Below are 22682 nucleotides of genomic sequence, written 5' to 3'. Positions count from 1 at the left end.
AAAGTAAATTGGAAGGTCTCTAAATCAAAAGCTAATTGAAAATTCCCCATGTAATCCATACCTCATGGAACATATGAAATACTTGAGAGCTAAAGTAAATTCAAGAGGGCTGTGGCAGCCCTTTTGGGTTGATCCCAGAAAAAGTGAACAAACCTTCAAGATTTCGCAAGATAATAGAATTCTAGGCGAGAACATGAATATTACTGAAGAGACTTTGGGCGTGATCATACGACCTTGCTGGGAAATCATGTTGTGGCCAGTTTAGGGCGGGGTGGGGGGAGGGGGCAGGAAGAGGTTGGGTCGGCATTTAAAAATGGCAGAGCTCGTCAGTGCAGGAAATGGTAAGTGTGGCCTTGGCAGGGTGTTCCCTGCAGAAGCTCCCAAAAAACAAAGTCCCATTTGATATCGGGGTCATTCTCAACGCTCCAGGCTTCCAGAAATACCTCATTATTCACGTTCAAAAAAATACTTTTTTCCCCTCATTAAATGACGCCCACATGTTGCTGAAGCTTTTCATCTTATACTCATCAGGACAAATGCAAGATGCCAAATTTCAAATAATCCTAACAATTGATTCTACGGGAGAAAAGAATGGCCATCGGCCCATATGCCCACCCAGTTGCTGATCAAATCAAACTACCCATTACGAACAGTCAAAAGAACAAGCAGAGTACGGACCATACTCAGCGATGCTTGCATACCCCCCAAAAAGTTCGGACTATTAGGTGCAATTCTCAGGTTGGTCTGCTGAACAATCTGGAGTGTGTTAATAGCTACACAACAAACAATTTAAGATAACCAGTCAAGCCAATGACATGGTTCAGTTACACTTGCTCGAGGTGACATAGATTGATACACTTTCTGCAACAACGAAAAAGGGAATATGCCCAAGCTCTGCACCTTTTTTGAATACCCAGGATTTTGGGGAGCCAGCAGGACCCCGTTGTTTTCTCCACAGCAAAGCCTTTGTAAATCAGACCTGACCTCCCAACCAATCAAGCACCCTTTACTCCAATAGTAGAAATTGCTGCAATAGTTTGAAATTTGGCTTTATGTTAATCTGGCGAGTGCAAGGCAAAAACATTTATCAATGTGTTTCATTTTTTTAAGCAGCATATGACATCAAATCTTAAATGGGACGCAAATCTGATTCTCTACGGAGTCAAAATGATAATTCCATTGGTCTCTCCAAAGATGTTGCCAGATCAAAAGTTTTTCCAAGTACTTTCTGATTTTATTTCTTATTTCCAACAACAGCAATATTTTGCTTTTTCCATATTGAAGTATATTGGAAAGCACTGAAGACACACATACACTCCAGTCTTGAAGGTAGTTATAGGGCCCATATCAACTGTTGAAATTGGCTAACTCTGGACAGTGCTCAGGCCTACTAAATTGCTCATTCTGTTAGTCCTTCGAGAGAACTTCCCAAGCAGTCAAACGTTTAAAATCAAAAATAACACTTTTCAAATGTACTATTTATGAAAGCACACTCACTGTCCTCTGTAAATAAATGCAGCCACGTTTCTCAAAGCATAAATAGAAGCAACACAGTTGAACGATTCTAATCCAGTTGTCAAATAAACAAAGATGTCTGAAATGTTTTCAGAAAAGCAATGGCCACAACTGCTCATAATTTCACCTTCAGCTGCTGTACATTACATTCTGCAGTCTCTCCTTCCTTCCCTTTGTACAGTATGCGTTGTCTGTATCCTTTTATTAAAACAGTAAAAATATTTACAAGGCCAAACGGTACAACACTCGTTGTGTTGGAAAAAGAGAATATCCTCCCCTCAGTATCAACGTACAGGGAGGGGGGGGGGGGGGGGGGGGGGGGGGCGGGGGGGTACTCTGATTATTAAAACAGTTCACAACACATTTCTACAAAAAACAAATGGTACAAGCACTAAACTTTGCGCTGGAGAGACCAGATACCCTCGCCTCTACCAACAGAAGGGAAAGGAAGGGGGTAGTGGGGAGAGAGGGGAAAGGAGGGTGGTGGGGAGGGAGGGTGTCAGGTGTTGGTGGAGGGAGAGGGCATAGAGCACTGCCTGAACTATCTAGGGAGGCAGAAAAATAAAAGAACCTTTAATTATGATGTGCCAGGTTCCGGGAGTTCCCCAGAGGGGGTGAGGGGCGACACAGTGTCAGGCACAAGTGAGCCCCGCACCCCACTACAGAGCACCTCATGTGCACCCTGCGCTCCCGACACTGGGTGGCTGACAGCCTTCGGACAGTCGCCCTCCGGGCCCGAATCCTCCACCACAATGAGTGCGGCGAGCGACACAGGCCGCAAGAAACAATACTTTTCTCTGTGTACTAATACATGTGACAATAATAAATCAAATCAAAAACAAGTGACATCTGTTGGAAAGGAGCCGAGGTGGCTGGACAGCAGGCAAGGAAACCATCAGCCTTTCTACCATCACCATTCTACAGGCCTCCTCCTCAACCAAGACACCATAATTTAGTAACCTGCATGTATTCACCATCAGGATTGAAGTGACAAATAGCTACTTGCTGGTGTGAGTTAATGATCAAGAGACACAAACTAGTTCAAATCCTCCCCAGAGAAAATAAATACACTTAATTAAATAAATCTGGAATAAACAAACTGGTGATAACAATAATAATCTTTATTAGTGTCGCAAGTAGGCTTATATTAACACTGCAATGAAGTTACTGTGAAAATCCCCTAGTCGCCACATTCCAGTGCATATTCGGGTACACCGAGGGAGAATTCAGAATGTCCTAATTACCTAACAAGCACATCTTTTGGGACTTGTGGGAGGAAACCAGAACACCCGGCGGAAACCCACGCAGACACCGCACAGACAGTGACCCAAGCCAGGAATTGAACCTGTGCTCCTGGCGCTGGGGAGCAACAGTGCTAATCACCATGCTTCATTAATGGTGACCAGCAAACCATCCGACTGTGGTAAAAACTCACCCAGTTCACCGATACCCTGAAGGAAAGGAAATCTGCCACCCTTGCCCTGCCTAGTCTATATGATTCCAAACCCATAGCAAAGTGGTGAACTAATTGCCTAACATTCAATTGTATTCATGAAGGCAGCTCACCCATTTTCCTCTCTGATGGCAACAACTTTGCCATCAACATCTGCATCTCCCATGGATAAATAATGGGAAGACAGTAGCGTACTGGCAATGCTGCTGGACTGGTAATGTCACTGGAGTGGTAATTCAGAGACTAATGCTAGAGGACCGTGGGTTCCTTGCACCACAGCAGCTGGTGAAATTTACATGTAATTAATACATTTGGCATATCAAGCTAGTCTCAGTAATGGTGACCATGACAACCATCATTCATTGTTATAAACACCCATCTAGTTCACTAAAAATATGCTACAGGAAACAACGGAGGCGATTCTCCCAAATGGAGCCCAAGTGTTCGCGCCGTTGTGAACGCCGTCGCTTTTCACGACGGCGCGAACCAGGCCCAGGTACGATCTATTCTGTCCCCCACAGGGGGCCAGCACGGCACTGGAGCAGTTCACGCCGCTCCAGCCTCCTTTCCCGGCGCCAAAAGGGCACCGCACCAACCTGCGCATGCGCGGGGTACTTCTCTAGGCCACCGGCCCCGACTCAACATGGCGTCTGTGTTCAGGGGCCAGCCTGCTGTTCGGTGGGCCCCGATCACGGGCTAGAACCCATCGGAGGGCCCCCCCCAGGTGAAGGAGCCCCCCTCACCCCCCCCCCACCCACCCCCCCCCCACCCCCAAAGGCCGCCCCCTGACCGTTCGCGCAGAGTTCCCGCCAGCAGCAAACAGGGGTGAACGGTGCCGGCGGGACTCTGTCATATCCGCGCGGCCGCACGGCCCATCTGGGCCGGAAAATCGGTGGCCCCGCCGTTTCCAGCGGCCCGCGGCATGCCAAACGTGCCGGCGACGATTCTCCGCACCTCGTAGAATCATGCGCCGGCGTCGTGGCACGGTTGCGGCAATTCTCCGGCCCGGCGCTCAGAGAATCACCCCCAATATCTGCCAATTTTACCCAGTTTTTCCTACATGTGAAGCCAGGCCCATAGCAATGCCATTGACCCTCAGAAGTGCCTGAGCAAGCCACTCGTTAAAGGCAATTATGAATGGGATAGGCAACAAATGTTTTTTCTTTTAATACACATTGTGAGGTATTTTTGGTATTGTAACAACAACAAAATAAACAACGTACATGAAACTATAAACCTAGTGCAAAAGCAGTCTCCCTTCCTTACAGGTCCCACCTTTATTAACTCCCTACTCTAAGCTAAACTAACCCCCCCCCCCCCCCCCCGCCCCCCCCCCCACCACTTCTGCTGACGATTAATTTTCTGCGAAGAAGTCGACGAACGGTTGCCACCTCCGGGCGAACCCTAACAGTGACCCTCTCAAGGCGAACTTGATTTTCTCCAAACAGAGAAAGCTAGCCATGTCTGATAGCTAGGTCTCGGACTTCGGGGGCTTTGAGTCGCTCCAAGCTAATAGTATCAGTCTCTGGGCTACCAGGGACGCAAAGGCGAGGACGTCTGCCTCTTTCTCCTGGATTCCCGGGTCTTCCGACACCCTGAAAATCGCCACCTCTGGACTCAGCGCCACCCTTGTTTTTAATGCCGTGGACATGACATCTGCAAACCTCTGCCAAAATCCCCTAAGCTTCAGACATGCCCAGAACATGTGGACATGGTTCGCTGGTCCTCCCGCACATCTTGCACATCTGTCTTCCACCCCAAAGAATCTGCTCATCCGGGCCACTGTCATGTGAGCCCGATGGACGACCTTGAATTGTATCAGGCTGAGCCTAGCACATGTTTCAGACGCGTTGACTGTACGCAACGCATCAGCCCATAGACCATCCTCTATCTCTCCTCCCAGCTCCTCCCACTTGCGCTTCAGCTCCTCGGTCTGCATCTCCTCTGACCCCATAGTTCCTTGTAAATGTCAGAGACACTCCCCCTTACAGGTCCCACCTTTATTGGTCTCCTATCCACCCTCTGGAAATGACCCTGTCCTGAATCCCCCTTAGTGGCAAGAGCGGGAAGGTTGACACCTGTTTATGTAGGAAGTCCTGCACCTGCAGTACCTGAATTTGTTTCCCCTCACCAATCCAAACTTCTCCTCCAGCGCCCTCATACTCGGAAAGCTCCCTTCTATAAACATGTCCCCCATCCTCTCAATCCCTCCTCTCCGCCATATCCGGAACCCCCCATCCATACTTCCCGGGGCAAACTGGTGATTATTACAGATTGGGGACCAGACCGATGCTCCCTCTGCTCCCACAAGTCTCCTCCATTGCCCCCAGACTCTCAGGGCCGCCACCACCACGGGGCTGGTGGAGTACCGTGCCGGCAGGAATGGCAGAGGCGCAGTTACCAACGCCCCCAGACTGGTGCCCTTGCATGAAGCCACCTCCATACGCTGCCATGCCGACCCTTCCCCCACCACCCACTTCCTGATCATGGCTATATTCGCCGCCCAGTAATAGTTACTAAAATTTGGCAGCGCCACTGCGCCCTCTCCCCGAATCCGCTCAAACATTACCTTCCTTAACCACGGGGTCTTACCCACCCAAACGAAACCAGTGATCACTTTGTTGACCCGTTTAAAAAAGGACCGCGGAATGAAGATGGGGAGACACTGAAATACAAACAGGAGTCTCGGGAGGACCGTCATCTTCACCGCCTGCACTCTCCCAGCCAGTGACAATGGAAGCGTGTCCCATCTCCGAAAATCGTCCTTCATTTGGTCTCCTATTCGGACCAGATTTTAATTTATGCAGCCGGTCACATTCCCGCGCCACTTGAACGCCTAGGTACCTAAAGCTTCCCCCTACAAATCTAAACGGCAGCTCCCCCAATCGCCTCTCTGTCCCCTCGCATGGACCGCAAATATCTCACTTTTCCCCATATTTAGCTTATACCCCGAAAACCGGCCAAATTCCCCTAGAATCCTCATAATTTCTTCCATCCCCTCTATTGGGTCCGATACATACAGAAGCAGGTCGTCTGCATAGAGCGAAACTCTGTGCTTCACCCCCCCTGCGGACCAGCCCCTTGAGGTCTCAGAGTAATTGCCAATGGCTCTATAGCTAGCGCCAACAACAGTGGGGAGAGGGGGCATCCCTGTCTCGTCCCCCGGTGCAGTCTAAAATAGCCCGATGTTGTCCTATTCATCAGTACACTTGCCACAGGAGCCTGATACAACAACCTGACCCAGTCAATAAAGCCCCGCCCAAATCCAAACCATCCCAGTACCTCCCACAGATAATCCCATTCTACCCGATCAAAAGCCTTTTCTGCATCCATTGCGATCACTACCTCCAACTCCCTACCTTCCGGGGGAATCATGATCATATTTAACAACCTTCTTACATTGGCCACTAACTACCTACCCTTAACCAACCCCATCTGGTCCTCCCCAATAATGTCCGGAACACAATCCTCAATCCTGGAGGACAAAATTTTGGCCAGCAATTTGGCGGGACCTATTCTCTAGGTCCTCCACCTTCTCCAGGAGCCTTCTCTGCTGGTCTCTCAGCATCCCCACCTCCAAAAAAAAAATGGTGAATGATGCTGAGCATGTGCAATTAGCCATGCACATTCCCACTTCTGACCTTACAATGAAGGGTAGGTCATTGATGAAGTAGTTGAAGGTGGTTTGACCTGGGACACTGCCCTGAGGAACTCCTGCAAATATGCCCAGGGGCTGAGATGATCCATCTCAAACAGTTGGGGCCTTGATAGCAAGGACAGTCACTCTCACCTCTTGAGTTCACCTCTTTTGTCCATGTTTGGACCAAGGCTGTAATGACGTCATGAGTTAAGTGGGCTCTGGCAGAATCCAAACGGTGAGCAGGTTATTGCCAAGAATATGCCGCTTGATAGTACCACCGAGAACAGCTTCCGTCAAAGAAAAATAAACTGATCCAAAAAAATAATAAATAAATAAATCAGTGGATGAGGTAAGCTCTCACTAATAAAAGGTTTTGTTCGAGTGTGAACGCATCCCATTGATCATTGTAGCAGCTTCTATAGCACAAGTTACTTCAAGAACTGAGCCTTCCAGTGAACTCTTCAAAGTTGTCGACAGAACTGTTTAAAAATTCAGGAATGGAAAACAATCCCTCTTACAAGCATTGTGCTTTCGAAGGATCTGAAAGATTGAGAACGGAGACTGTACTCAAATTCAGGAGTGCTGCAACATTGTCGCACCTTTACACGCAAGGCTGCTATAAAGGGTCTATCCCGAGACAAAATGTCAAAACGCAACATACAAATGTACTTTCACAATTCCCATAGATAGGTGAGCACTGCACTGCACAACTTTCTTCCAAAAAACAAAACAAACCTATTTGATCAGCACCAAAACAACAAGCATAAAGTTTTTCACCAAAAGAGGTGATGTCACCATAAGCAGCTCACCATTACAGTCAAGTTTTGTGCTTTAATTTTTAGTTAGCATTTCTGCTACAAAGTAGTAATCTATAAACTGAAACCTAAAAACGCCACAAATGGCAGGCTATGCCATGGAACTAACAACAGTCCCCTGCAAGGGTGGAAGATATTGCAAACAGTCAAAACTAATGCATTCAGTTCGAGCTGTAAATAATTGTCAAGTGGATTTTTGTAGATGGACCTGCTCTTGCAGCCCAGTATTTAAAACTACTGATCTTATGATAGAAGGAAGGTCATTGAGGAAGTAGTTGAAGATGGTTGGGTCTAGGGTACTACCCTGAAGAACTCCTGTAGTGATGTCTTAGAACTGAGATGATTGGCCTCCAATAACTACAACCATCTTCCTTCTTTTTTTTTTTTTTAGAAAAACCAACCTGTAGAGAGTTCACCCCACCACCGATTTCCATCGACAGTAGATCTTATTGATGCTATCTTGGTCAAATGGTGCCTTGATCCAAGGGCAGTCACTTAAACTTAACCTCTGATGTGCGGCTCTCTTGTCTATGTTTTAACAAGGGAAGCCCCGCATTCAGGAGCTGAGCAGCCATGGTGAAGCCCCAAACTGAGTATCAGTGAGCAGGTCATTGCTAAGCAAGTGCTACTTAATAGCACTGTTGATAACCCCCTCCACACTGATATGTGTAGACTTGTAGGGCAGTTGTGGTCTCGGTTGAACTGGTTTGCTTTTTCTGGAGAGTACACATCTGAGCAAGTTTCCTCATTGCTGGGTAAAAGCCAGTGTTGTAGATGCACTGGACAGTTTGGCTCGAGGAGCTGCTAGTTTTGCAGCAGAAATCTACAGTACTATTGCCGAAAATGTCGTCAGTGCCCGTAGTCTTTACAGGATCCAACGCCTTCAGTTATTCCTTGATATCACATGGAGCGAGTGGAATTGACAAAGTCTGTAATGCTGGGAACCTTAGGAGGAGGCAGGGATAGATCACCCACTCAGCACTTGCTGTTTGTTGCAAATGCTTCTACCTTGTCTTTTGCACTGCTGTGCTGGCTTTCCTCCCATCCTTGAGAACGTGGCTATCTATGGATCCTCCTTCTCCAATGAGTTGTTTAATTATCCACCGCCATTCACGACTGGATGTGGCAGGACTGAAGAGCTTCTTATATCGGATTCCATAGTTGTGGGATTGCTTTGCTCTATCAATTGCACGGTCTATGGAATTCCTTGCCCAGTGAAGATCTATGGAATTCCTTGCCCAGTGAAGCAGTTGAGGCTCCTTCATTAAATGTGTTTAAGATAAAGATATAGTTTTTTGAAGAAGAAAGGGATTAAGGGTTATGGTGTTCGGGCCGGAAAGTGGAGCCGAGTCCACAAAAGATCAGCCATGATCTCATTGAATGGCGGAGCAGGCTCGAGGGGCCAGATGGCCGACTCCTGCTCCTATTTATATTCTTATGTTTGGCAGACAGTAGTCCTGTGTTGCAGCATCACCAGGTTGGCACCTCCTGGCAATGCTCCTGGCATGGCCTCCTGCACTCTTCACTGAAACACGAGATTATAGATTAGATTCAATGCAATTCTGCTGCTGCTGATAATAACAGCACCTCCCTAATGTCCAGTTTTGAAATGCTCAATCTGTTCGAAATCTACCCCACTTAGCACAGTGGTAGTGCAACACAACACCATGGAGGGCATCCTCAATGTGGCTTAATTTTGACAAGAAATGTGCACGTGTCACTCCTACCAATATACAGTCATGGACAAGTGCATCTGTGACAGGTTGACTGGTAAGGACAAGGTTTTTCCCTCCTGTTGGTTCCTTCACTGCCTGCTGAAAATCCAATCTTGCAGCTTTCTAAAACAAAAATTGTTCATGGGATGTGGGCATTGCTGGTTAGGCCAGAATGTTATCGCCCTAGATAAAGTGATGGCAAGCTGCAGTCCACATGTTGTAGAAACACCCACAGAGCTGTTGAGGAGTTCCAGGATTTTGACCCAGTGTCAGTGAAGGAATGACAATATATTTCCAAGTGTGTGGTTTGCAGAGAAACTTGCAGGTGGTAGTTTTCCCATGCATCTGCTGCCCCTGTTCTTCAAGGTGGTAGAGGTTGTGAGTTTTGAAGATGCTATCGAAGGAAAGAATCCTTTAAGCCTCAGTCAGCTCAATCAGTTTGGGTGCTACCGTGCCACTCTCGTTAATGGGCACAGTGGCCCCCACTCAATAGTACATTCTGTCCTCTTGCCACCCTAAGTGCTCCTTCCAATTGATGTTCAACATGGAAGAGTACTGATAGGTGAGCATAGGCAGCAATCAGCAAGAGGTTATCTTGCCCATGTTTGACCTGATATTTTTAGACATCACGCAGTCGGGTGTCAAGTTTGGGGACTCCCAGGTGAACCCTATCTGATGATGGTAGCATCTGGGACATTTTCTGCAAGGTATGATTTTGTGAGCATGTTTAGGTCAGATTATGCTCAACTACTCGGTGACACAGCTCTCCCAATGTTCGCACAAGCCCCCAGATGTTAGGAAGGATGTCTTTGCTGTCCAGCACGGCTGAGTGTCCTGTCATCGTTTCTGGTGCCTAGAGTGATGCCGGGGTTCTTGTCTGGTTTGACTCCTCACCTGCATTCCTGTACCTGTTTGATACAACTGTTAGAACTTGTTGACAATGGCTTGCTAGGCCATTTCATAGGGTAGTTAATTGTCAACCACATTGCTGCGGCTCTGGAGTCACATGTGGGCTACACCCAGTATGGAGGTAGATTCCCTTCAGTAAAAGGACATTAGGTGAACCAGGCAGAGTTTTTTTGTGTGATGGCAATGTATTGTCATCACCACTAACTTTTAATACCATATTTATTGATTGAATTTGAATTCCATCAGTTGCCATGGTGAGATTTCAACTCATGTCCCTAGAGAAGAAACCTGGGTCTCTGGATTACTCTTCCAGTGACATTGTCACTAACCATATAATTGGATTGATCAGATCTTTAATGGAGGTGATAACCTAACTCCCAAAACTCCAAGAAAATTCTGGGACTTCAAACAAAACTTTATGACATGGTTAGACAGTTAGCTGGATATCCAAATGGCTTATTTCTTGCATAGTGGTTACGGCCCTGGATAAAAAATACGGAGTTGAAATGGTAATTTAAAAACATTTTTTTTTTTTTTTTTTTTACAATAAATTAAAAGCTGGTAATAGGAAGTAATGGCAATCCACCAGCTTGAAGTTCAACTTGTTGGGTTACAGGTCTCAAAGATGGAGTTGCGCTGCCGTATTCTGACTCACCAAGTCATAGTTCAATTCCAATACCAAGATAGTTAAACTACACTTGCTTTCCGAAGTGGCCTCGCAAGCTTCTCAGTTGTATCAAAAATGCTGCCAATGGTTCGAAGCAGTGTCCCAACCACAACAATGGGGGGGACCTAGTGAAGGATGTTGGAAAGTATAATGTGAGTACTCAAAAAAGCAACGGTTTGGAATTTCATGAGAGAACAGAGATTCATCTAACATAAATTGGAACATCATTATCGGGTGGGATTTTTCATTTATATACATTACAAATGCAATGGCGGTTAAGTGAACATTATGCATGGAACTATAAAATACCCTTAAAAGTAGAGCAAGAGAGGCAACATTCAATGGTATACAGGCGTTTGAGGTTCATCGGTGCTGCTGCTTGTGGTCATTGGTCAAATCACATTAAAAAATATGAATGAGACCATTATTTCTCCCATAATTCTCCCTTGTATTTCCACTACCCAGCACTTGAGTATACACAATGAAGGATTATTATGGATTGTTCAGCGAATTTTAGAACGGAGCATTTGCTCTCAGTTGGGGAAGCTGTGTCATAATAATGGACTCACAATGCTTATACTAGGGTGTTTTGTTCACAATTTCTGGCCATTTACTCATAGGTAAATCCATTGTATTGAAACTTTCCACAATCTCATTTCCCCCAAATTACATTTCCCCTAAAATAAACCAGAAATTGGTGCTCGGTTTTATATAATGAAAACAGCAAGAAATTATGGGGGCGATTCTCCCAAATGGAGCCCAAGTGTTCGTGCCGTCGAGTTTCACGATGGCGTGAACCGGGCACAACCGATTCTGTCCCCCACAGGGTCAGCACGGCGCTGGAGCGGTTAATGCCGCTCCAGCCTCCCTTCCCGGCACCAAATGGGCAGCGGCAACCTGCGCATGCGTGGGGGACTTCTTCCGCGCGCCGGCACCGACTCAACATAGCGTCGGTGTTCAGGGGCAGGCCGCGCAGGAAAATAGGCCCGGGGTGGGGGGGGGGGTGGGGGGAGGAGACGAGACAGGCCGGCCCGCCGATTGGTGGGCCCGACCACGGGCCAGACCCCATCGGCGACCCCCCTCTGGGACGGAGCCCCCCTCCACAGGCCACCCCCCGACCGTTCGCGTAGAGTTCCCGCTGACAGCATACAGGGGTGAACGGCGCCGGCGGGACTCTGTCGTATCCGCGCGGCCGCTCGGGCCAGAGAATCACCGGCCCCGCCGATTCCAGCGACCCACTGCCGGCACCGCGCCAGTGCAAATGGCGCCGATTCTCCGCACCTCGGAAAATTGCGTGCGGGCGTCAGGGTGTGGTTGAGACGATTCTCCGGCCCGGCGCAGGGCTCGGAGAATCGCCCTCTATGTGTTTCCCATAGACATTTACTTTTAAAATTCATTTTATGGGATTTGAGCTTTGCTGGCTAGGCCAGCATTTATTGCCCATCCCTAATTGCCCTGGAGAAGTTGGTGGTGGTGAACTGCTGCAGTCCATGTGGTGTAGGTACACCCACAGTGCTATTAGGGAGGAGTTCCAGGATTTCGAAGGACAGTAAAGGAAGGGAGATTTATTTCCAAGTCAGGATGAGGAGTGACTTGGGAGGGGAACTTCCAGGTGGTGGTGTTCCCATGTATCTGCTACCCTTGTCCTTCTAGATGGTAGTGTTTGGCAGGTGCTGCCTAAGGAGCCTTGGTGAGTTCCTGCAGTGCATCTTGCAGATGGTACACACGGCAGCCACTGTGTTTCGGTGGTGGAGCAGATGAATGTTTGTGGCTGCCATCTGTCAGCAGAAGAGACTTGGGTTACTTTTTTGTGAAAGAAAAAGGTCAAATATAGTTCTGCATGAGAAAGCAGAAATTGGCAAGGAAGTAGTTCAATAAAAGATAAGTAGGACCCCAGTGTACAAAGTGATGCAACCCTACATCGATTTGAAATTCTGTGGAAACAGTTGAAGACTGCAATTTGCAATATTAAATGAGTAATTGTGACAATTAAGAAACAGCTCTCATTTTTGCCCAGTTTTCAGCACAGTATAAATTAAGCTGGATAGTAATGCAAAACCAGCACACTGGTTACCCTCATGCGCAATTTTTACCGATCATACCCTCATGCGCAATTTTTACCGATCATAAAGATACAAGATTTCCACAGTTGTTTTACTGCGTCACCCAAAACTCAAATTGCCACGTTGACAAATCCAATAAGTTCACAAAGGCTTCCTCATAGCTTCCAATCTGCACCAAGAGCCACATTTCAGAAGAACAGCTTACATCAGAAAAGGGCTCAAACTCATTACTTTATTGTTCAGTCATCATGCTAAGCCAGGAGCAGGAAACAAACACACCTTCCTTACTCAAATACTGCCGTACATAATATTGCTTATAATTAGAGAAAGAGAGAGACAAATACGTTATAAATGCTGAAAACCAGACTAAAATAATAAACCCTGGGTATGTGCAGCTGATCACAAACTATCTGAAAAGAGCGAAGAGATATTTCACAGGAACGGTCTATCTTTTGTCATTTCAAGTGCTGACAGCCATGTATTTCTATCATTTTCCTTTTGTATTTCTCTATCCAACCTGACAGCAGCTCCCAGTTCAACCCACATGCTTATTGTCCTGCAGTGAATGGAAGCCAATCATTCATCACCATTGTCAAGGCTAAGGACTCTATTACTTATAATAATGAATACTATTTGAATTGTTAGCATGCCAGATGACGACTGGGCAATTGTCATTAGGATAATGAACCTGGAAAACAGTGCTGCATAATCGGACACTTGTGGGAGTCAGCCTTTCCAAATCAGATGAAAACATACAAATCAGCTGGAACTCTTGAGGCCGGTAAGTTAATATCCAGCATTTTTGTGCATTTCAATCCCTGCTTCATCACCCCACCAAGGATCACTGGTACAAAAATATGAATTCCATACAAAATTCAATTAAATATAGTGAGCAAATGGATGACAGCAAATAAAAACCTCCATTGCATAAATGCTCCAAAGACAGCTAAATGAACTCACATGCCCAGGAGACCTCCCACGTGTTTGGGAGTCCAGATGAAATGGAAGGAGAAAAATATCCAGTGCTCAGTTAGAAAGTTGCAGGTTTAAAACCAAATCCATAGACATGAACACATAATCCATGCAGTCATTGCAGCCATAACATTGGAGCCCCCACCCTCATGGAGTATTCATCCTTGACCCCCTTGTATTTGTTATCCACATGCTGCCCCTTAAAAATCATCCAAGGATATGGCCAGGTCCTAGTTGCATAGTGATGATGTCCAACTCCACCTCCGATCAAGCTACTGCATATGGGATTAGAAAGAGAGGGAAGGGTATTTGGAATTTCCCCCATTCGGTCACTACACTCCCAAGTTAGCCTCTAGGACAGAATGCATCCTCCACACCATCTACTGTACCATTTGCCTCCATGCCTTCAACCATCCAGGCTCATAGCTTAGAAATTTGTGACATATTAAAAATGTTCTTAACGATCCCTACCCCATTCCCAGGCTTGGTGTCAAATTTTGGATTCTTGCACTACAGTGTGAATTAAGCATTTTCTACATTGAATGAGTTATGTTTTTTTAAAACAAAATTAATTTTCAGAATATGAGTGGCAGTGGCTAATTCAGCATTTATTGCCCATCCCTTGTCCTGTGATGATGTTGAGCTTCTTCAGTGTTGTTGCAGCTGCACTCATCCAGGTGAGGGGAGAGTATTCCATCACACTCACTCGCTTGAGCCTTGTGGATTGTGGAACTGAAGGTGAATTAGTCACTTAAGGATTCCTAGCCTCTGACCTACTCTTGTAGCCACAGTATTTATATGGCTAGTTTAATTCAGCTTCTGGTCAATGACAACACCAAGGATGTTGATTGTAGGGAATTCAGCGATGGTAATGCCACTGAATGTCAAGGTGGTGGTGGTTAGATCCTCTCTTACTGGAGATGGTCATTGTCTGGCACTAGTGTGGCACAAACGTTATTTGTCACTTGTCAGTCCCAAGTCTGGATATTGTCCAAGTCTTGCTGCATTTAGACAGACTATTTTAGTATCCGAGGAGTCATGAATGGTGTTGAACGTTGTGCAATCATCAGAAAATAACCACTGCCGAAGTAAGGTCATTGATGAAGCAGCTGAGGATAGTTGGGCCGAGGAATCCCTGCAGCGATATCCTGGGGGGGGGGGGGGGGGGGAAATAGTATTTTGCCCCAGTGACAGTGAAGGAAAAGCGATATATTTCCAAGTCAGGGTGATGAGTGACTTGGAGGGAACCTCCAGGAGTGGGGTTACCAGGTATTTGCTGCTCTTGTTCTTCTAGATTGTACGGATCGTGGGTTTGGAAGGTGCCACCCAAGGAATCTTGGTGAGTTACTGCAGTGCATCTTGTAGATGGTACACATGGCTGCCAATGTTCATCAGTGGTGGAGGGTTAGAATGTTTGTGGAAGGAGGAGCACTCAAGTGGGCTGCTTTGTCCTGGATAGTGTTGAGCTTCGAGTGCTGCTGGAGATGTACTCTTCCAGACAAGTGGAGAGTATTTCATTACACTCCTGCCTTGCGCCTTGTAGACGGTGGACAAGCTTTGGGGAGGGTCAGCACCGCTCAATAGTGCTGTTGATGACCTCTTCCATAACTTTATGATCAAAAGTTGACAGTTGGGGCGGCATTTGGCCGGGTTGGATGTGCCTGTTTCTTGTGTACAGGGCATGCCTGTACATTGGTGAATAGGTGTCAGTGTTGTAGCTGTACTAGAACAGCTTGGCGATGTGTGCAGCAAGTTCTGGAGCACAAGTCTTCAGTATTATTGCCGGAATATTGTCAGGGCCATAGTCTTTGCAGTATCCAGTGCCTTTAGCCATATCTCAATATCACATGAGGTGAATAGAATTTGCTGAAGGCTAATACCTTTGATGCGGGGGACCTCTAGAGGAGACAGAGATGGATTATCTACTCGGCACTTCCGGCTGAATTATTACGAATGCCTCAGCCTCATCTTTTGTACTGATATGCTGGGCTCCTCCATCATGGAGGATGGTGATACTTGGAGTCTTTTCCTCCAGTGGAGTTGTTGAATAGTCCACTAGCATTCATGGCTGGATGTGGCAGGATTGCAGAGTTTCAGTCTGATCCTTGGATTGTGAAATTGTTTAGCTCTGCTTATGCTATTTGGCACGCAAGTATTCCTGTATTGTAGCTTCACCAGGTTGCCACCTCATTTTTTAGTCTGCTTGGTGTTCCTGGCATGCTCTCCTGCACCCTGTATTGAGTCAGAGGTGATCCCCTGGCTTGATGGTAATGGTGAGTGGGATATATGCCGGGCAATGAGGTTGCAGATTGTGGCCGAGTACAATTTTGCTGCTGCTGATGGCCCAAAGCATCTCATGGATGCTCAGTCTGGAATTGCTACATCGGTTCAAAATTTATCCCATTTAGCGTGATGGTAATGCTGCACAACACGATGAAGGGTATCCTCAATGTGAAGACAGAGCTTTGTCTCCACAAGGACTGTACAGTGCTCCCTCATAGCGGTAAGGTCATGGATTGGTGAGGAAGATTGGTGAGGAAGAGTTCTTGTTGGTTCCCTCACCACCTTCTGCAGACTCTGTCTGGCAGTTATGCCCGTTTGGACCCGGCCAGCTCAGTCTGTGGTGGTATTATTGAGCCACTCTTGGTGATGGATATGGAAGTCCCCCACCCACAGTACATTTTGCACCCTCGCCACCATCAGTGCTTCCTGCAAGTGCTGTTCAACATGGACCAATACTCATTCATCAGCTGAGGGTGATGGTACGTGAGAATTCAAGAGATCCAGATGACTCCCCGGGCAACTCCTTTCCGACTATTTACAACCATGCTGGGCCAGTCCTGCCAGTTGGACAGGGTATAACTAAGGATGGGGATAGTGGGGTCCGGGACATTTTCTGTGAGGCATGATTCCATGAGTATGACTATGTCAGACTGTTGCTTGACTCAGCTATCAGTCAGCTCTCCCAATTTTGTCACAAGCCCCCACATGTTAGTAATGATGATTTGCAGGGTTCACAGGGCCGGGTTTGCCACCATCATTTCTGGTGCTTATGTTTGGTTTCATTCCTTTGTATTTTCTTTGTACCGGTTGAATACAACAGAGTAGTTATGGGGCATTTCAACCGCATTCACAGATGTGAATGAAAATAGTTGTTCATCTTTTATCTATGTTGTCTACGTAGCTTATTGGGACCAGTCTGATGGAACTACCCTTTGAAATCAAGTTGACCTCTAACATTCTATTCTACACAGCGGAATTGCATTTTTTCCAAACTGTGGTTTGAATGTTTGAATATTTCTTTGTACATTAAAAATGCCACCTGTGCAGAGCATGAGAAAGACCTTCATAACCTTTTGAAAAGATTGAAACAGCTCTGAGGACTCAAGGCCTACACTACTCATGGTGAACAAATTTGAGCACGGAGTATATCTGTTATCTCCAGAATTATATCAATAGTTTGGTTGAGTGAACAAAAAGGTGGCAACGGAATTCAATCCAGAAAAGTGTGACTAATTTATTTGGGCCGGGCAAATTAATACTCTATTTTTTTAAAAATATGTTTATTCAAATGTTTCCAACAACATTTTTTAACAAACCGCCCCCCCCATAACAAAAAGAACACAAACACCACAATCAAAAATAATAAACTACTTATACATTGGGTTTCTCCCGCATATATTAACCCCCCCCATATGACATTCAAAAGTATCCTTGGGGAAACCCCCCACCCGCCCAAATACTCCCCCGAAAGAGACACACCCCCACCTCCCGCCCGCCCAAATACCGCCCCCCCGCCGGGTTGCTGCTGCTGACCTCCTCCTAGCGCTCCGTGAGATAGTCTAGGAACGGTTGCCACCACCTGAAGAACCCCTGCACAGACCAATAACGGTAACGGATGAGCTGGGAGTGCAGTAGGCGAAAGAGGCCGGTATCCTGGCCTTTGCGTCCCTGGTAGCCTGGCGGGGGATCTTGTTATTATGGAAGGACGTGAAGCCCCCCAGTGTGGAAGCCTGGATAAATGACATGGCAGAGTTCATTAAGCTGGAGAGGATAAAGTTTGCCTTTAAAAGGTGGGATATGCCGCCACTCTGGCTGGCGGGTAGGGTACAGTCGGTTAAAATGGTGGTCCTCCTGAGGTTACTAAGGCCTTCTTTAAGAGGGTAAGTAGGAGCATTATGGGATTTGTGTCGGTGGGTAACACCCCAAGGATAAGGAGGGGGTTCCTGGAGCGTAGCAGAGATAGAGGAGGGCTGGCGCTGCCGAATTTGGGTGGTTACTATTGGACAGCCAACGTGGCAATGATCCGTAAGTGGGCAATGGAGGGAGAGGGGGCAACGTGGAAGAGGCTGGAGATGGCGTCCTGCAAAGGAACGAGCCTGGGGGCACTGGTGACGGCACCACTGCCGCTCCCTCCGGCAAGGTACACCACGAGCCCGGTGGCGGCGGCAACGCTAAAGATCTGGAGGCAGTGGAGACAGCACAGGGGTGCGACGAGAGCCTCGGTATGGCCCCTGATTAGAGACAACCATCGGTTCGTCCCAGGAAAGAGGGACGGGGGGGTTTCAGAGCTGGTATCGGGCAGGGATCAGAAGAATTGGGGACCTGTTCATTGACGGGACGTTTGCGAGCTTAAGGGCGCTGGAGGAGAAATTTGGGCTACCCCCGGGAAACGCTTTCAGATACATGCAAGTGAGGGCGTTTGTGAGGCGACAGGTGAGGGAATGTCCGCTACTCCCGGCACAGGGGATTCAAGAGAGGGTGATTTCGGGTGTATGGGTCGGAGAAGGCAAGGTTTCGGCGATCTGTCAAGAGATGAAAGAAGAGGTGGTGGTTTTGGTAGAGGAGCTAAAGGGCAAGTGGGAGGAGGAGCTTGGGGAGGAGATTGATGAGGGTCTGTGGGCTGATGCCCTGAGTAGGGTTAATTCCTCTTCCTCGTGTGCCAAGCTTAGCCTGATACAATTGAAGGTGGTTCATAGAGCGCATATGACGGGGGCGAGGCGGAGTAGGTTCTTTGGGGTGGAGGACAGATGCGGGAGGTGCTCAGGAAGTCCGGCGAACCATGTCCATACGTTTTGGTCATGCCCGGCACTGGAGGGGAGTTGCGGGAATAGTATCCCAGGTGGTGAAAGTCCGGGTCAAGCCAAGCCAGGGGCTAGCACTATTTGGAGTAGTGGACGAGCCGGGAGTGCAGGAGGCGAAAGAAGCCGGCATACTGGCCTTTGCGTCCCTAGTAGCCCAGCGAAGGATCTTGTTAATGTGGAAGGAGGCGAAGCCCCCCAGCGTGGAGGCCTGGATAAACGATATGGCTGGGTTTATCAAGTTGGAGAGGATTAAGTTCGCCTTGAGAGGGTCTGTGCAGGGGTTCTACAGGCGGTGGCAACCGTTCCTAGACCATCTCGTGGAGCGTTAGATGAGGGTCGGACAGCAGCAACCCAGGGTGGGGGGGAAACCAGGAGGGAGGGAGGGGGCAGGGGGGGTTTCTCGGAGGGGCATTTGAGCAAGAAAATACATGAATGATCCGGAAACTGACGCGTACGGGAAGAATCCTATGTACAAAGTTATGTATCGTATTGACTGGCCATGTTCATGACTTGCCACATATTTTTTAAAAACGAATCCCGTCTGGTCCTCATGAATCACCTCTGGGACACAGTCCTCAATTCTCGTAGCCAGTACTTTTGCCAGCAGCTTAGCATCCACATTGAGGAGCGAGATCGGTCTATACGACCCACATTGCAGCAGGTCCTTCTCCCACTTCAGAATCAGCGAGATCAGCGCCCTGGACATTGTCGGGGGTAGGGTCCCCCTCTGCCTTGCCTCACTGAAAGTTCTCACTAACAACGGGCCTAGCAGGTTCACATATTTCCTATAAAACTTCACCGGGAACCCATCTGGCCCCGGGGCCTTCCCCGCCTGCATGTTCCCCAATCTAAGCAAAGGAATACTCAATAAATGGGAGGATATTGAGAGGAGTTGAGGAAGTGCATGTACCTTGGAGTCATGTTCACAGGTCCCTGAAGGTGGCAGGATAAGTGGATAAGGTGGAAAAGAAAGCATGTGGGATGCTTTCCCTTAATGGGCGAGGTACTGAATACAAAAGCAGGGATGTGATGTTGGAATAGTTCAAAACACTGGTTAGGCCACAGCTGGAGTGGTGTACACCACATTACAATAAAGATGATGTGGAGATGCCGGCGTTGGACTGGGGTGAGCACAGTACGAAGTCTTACAACACCAGGTTAAAGTCCAACAGGTTTGTTTCGATGTCACTAGCTTTCAGAGCACTGCTCCTTCCTCAGGTGAATGAAGAGGTCTGTTCCAGAAACACATACATAGACAAATTCAAAGATGCCAAACAATGCTAGGAATGCGATCATTAGCAGGTGATTAAATCTTTACAGATCCAGAGATGGGGTAACCCCAGGTTAAAGGGGTGTGAATTGTATCAAGCCAGGACAGTTGGTAGGATTTTGCAGGCCAGATGGTGGGGGATGAATGTAATGAGACATGAATCCCAGGTCCCGGTTGAGGCCGCACTCATGTGAGCAGAACTTGGCTACAAGTTTCTGCTCGGCGATTCTGCATTGTCGCGCGTCCTGAAGGCCGCCTTGGAGAACGCTTACCCGGAGATCAGAGGCTGAATGCCCTTGACTGCTGAAGTGTTCCCCGACTGGAAGGGAACATTCCTGCCTGGTGATTGTTGCGCGATGTCCGTTCATTCGTTGTCGCAGCGTCTGCATGGTCTCGCCAATGTACCACGCTTCGGGACATCCTTTACTGCAGCGTATGAGGTAGACAACGTTGGCCGAGTCGCACGAGTATGTACCGCGTACCTGGTGGGTGGTGTTCTCACGTGTAATAGTGGTATCCATGTCGATGATCTGGCACGTCTTGCAGAGATTGCCATGGCAGGGTTGTGTGGTGTTGTGGTCACTGTTCTGAAGACTGGGTAGTTTGCTGCAAACAATGGTTCATTTGAGGTTGCGCGGTTGTTTGAAGGCAAGTAGTGGGGGTGTGGGGATGACCTTGGCAAGATGTTCATCGTCATCAATGACGTGTTGAAGGCTGTGAAGAAGATGACGTAGTTTCTCCGCTCCGTGGAAGTACTGGACGACGAAGGGTATTCTGTCGGTTGTGTCCCATGTTTGTCTTCTGAAGAGGTCGGTCCGGTTTTTCGCTGTGGCGCGTTGGAACTGTCGCTCGATGAGTCGAGTGCCATATCCCGTTCGCACGAGGGCATCTTTCAACGTCTGTAGATGTCTGTTACGCTCCTCCTCGTCTGAGCAGATCCTGTGTATATGGAGCGCTTGTCCATAGGGGATGGCTTCTTTAATGTAATGTAATGTAACACTGTACAATAAGGATGTAATTGTTCTGCTAGAGAGAACGCAGAGAAGACTTACAAGAATGCTGCCATAACTTGAAAATTGCAGCTACAGGCTAGGGTTGTTTTCCTTCAAAGAGGGGAGTCTGAGGGGTGACCTAATTGAATTGTACAACATTGAGGGGCTGAGGCAGGAAAGACCTGTTTCTGTGAGCTGAGGGGTCAATTACCAAGACATATGATGATCGGTAGAAAGATAATAGGTGACTGGAGGAAAGCATTTTTCACACCGACCACAGTGGACATCTGGAATTCACTGCCTGAATTGGCAGTAGAGTCTGAAACGCTCAACTCATTAAAAAAAAACATACCTAAATCTTCATCTGAAGAGTTATAACCTGCAAGGCTGCAGACCAAGTGCTGGATAGTGAAATTAAAATTAATGGCTCGCTTCTTTTCATCTCTTTTGGCCGGAGACACAGTGGGCCAAATGGTAGCTTTTCTATGATTTCTGTGGAACAGAGCAAGTGTCAACACCAGAAAAATCCACTTAAGCCCAGGTCTGCAAAAATTCAGATTATAAAAGGTTATTGTTTATATTATTTTTTTAAGGAACACAAATTGAAATGAAATGTCCTCGATAGTTGTTGCACTGTAGGGTATTTGTTAGTTGGAGATGTACCTTTATGATCCGGACCCCCCACCCCCACCCCCCTCCCTCACACACACACACACACACACACACACACACACGTGCCTTCACCCCCCCCCCCACGCATACCCTCTCCACCACACACATACCCCCCAGGCCCCAACAGGCACACAACCCCCACTCCCCTACACACACACACACACACACACACACACACACACCTCCCCCTACGCACACACATACACACCCCACCCCTCCTCCCTCCAAGCATTGCATGCCAAATTCAAGTATAATTGAAGTTTAATTGTAGTAGCTGACTTATACTTCAGCCATGTTCTACATTTAAAAAATGACATCAAATTCAACAGAAACATGAGTATAAAAGTGATATTAGTCGCTTCGAGATTTGTCGCAGATATCAGATTTCCAGCATTTTGCTTTTAAATTAGCATAAAGTGGTAACTCAATTGACTAAGAAGAATGTCAATAAATCACATTAAATGTTGAACTTTTGTGACTGTAGCATTCTCTCAAGAGAAGCTGATCAAGAGAATGAACCCTTACTGTATTTGCAATGCACTTAGATTTGTGATATCACAACAAACAAAAATCAGCTGAAATAACGAAGCATCAAAATGGCTACATTTTTCAATTCGTTATTCTGGCAGAGCAAATGTCGTTACCTTTAAATAACGATTCAGCTATATGGATTGCAAAAGGAAACAAGTAGCTTACCTTTCTCTGAACCAGAGGAATAAAATGCAGGCAATTAAAGGTTGCACTAGTTGATTGCAAAACTATCTTGCACCCATACATGGTGAGGCATTAGCAGACCTCAAGTCTCAAACTTCAATTTAGTCAAATTGTTCCATGTCTTTTGCCATCTCGAGAGCAAACACACCTTTGTACCTTCAAACCAAACTACGCTGAGCCTTGTATTTGATCCGAACTTTC

General features: G+C 47.2%; 1 protein-coding gene across 2 annotated transcripts in view; it reads right to left on the bottom strand.

Annotated features, from left to right (window-relative positions):
* The window catches only part of atp8b1 (ATPase phospholipid transporting 8B1), a 213145-nt gene that overhangs the window by 122769 nt on the left and 67694 nt on the right, over nt 1–22682 (bottom strand). The window contains exon 1 of one of the 2 annotated variants that reach the window (XM_072497356.1): nt 22464–22610. The exons of the other annotated variant lie outside the window; for it this stretch is intronic. The gene's annotated coding sequence lies outside the window, so the exon portion shown is untranslated. Of the gene's footprint in view, nt 1–22463; nt 22611–22682 lie in introns of those variants that run through there. 2 annotated transcript variants of the gene reach the window in all.

The sequence above is a fragment of the Scyliorhinus torazame genome, chromosome 3, assembly GCF_047496885.1.
Source record: "Scyliorhinus torazame isolate Kashiwa2021f chromosome 3, sScyTor2.1, whole genome shotgun sequence".
NCBI classification, from domain to species: domain Eukaryota; kingdom Metazoa; phylum Chordata; class Chondrichthyes; order Carcharhiniformes; family Scyliorhinidae; genus Scyliorhinus; species Scyliorhinus torazame.
Note: the sequence above shows the minus strand (reverse complement) of the source record. Positions and strands in the feature narration are given on the sequence as shown.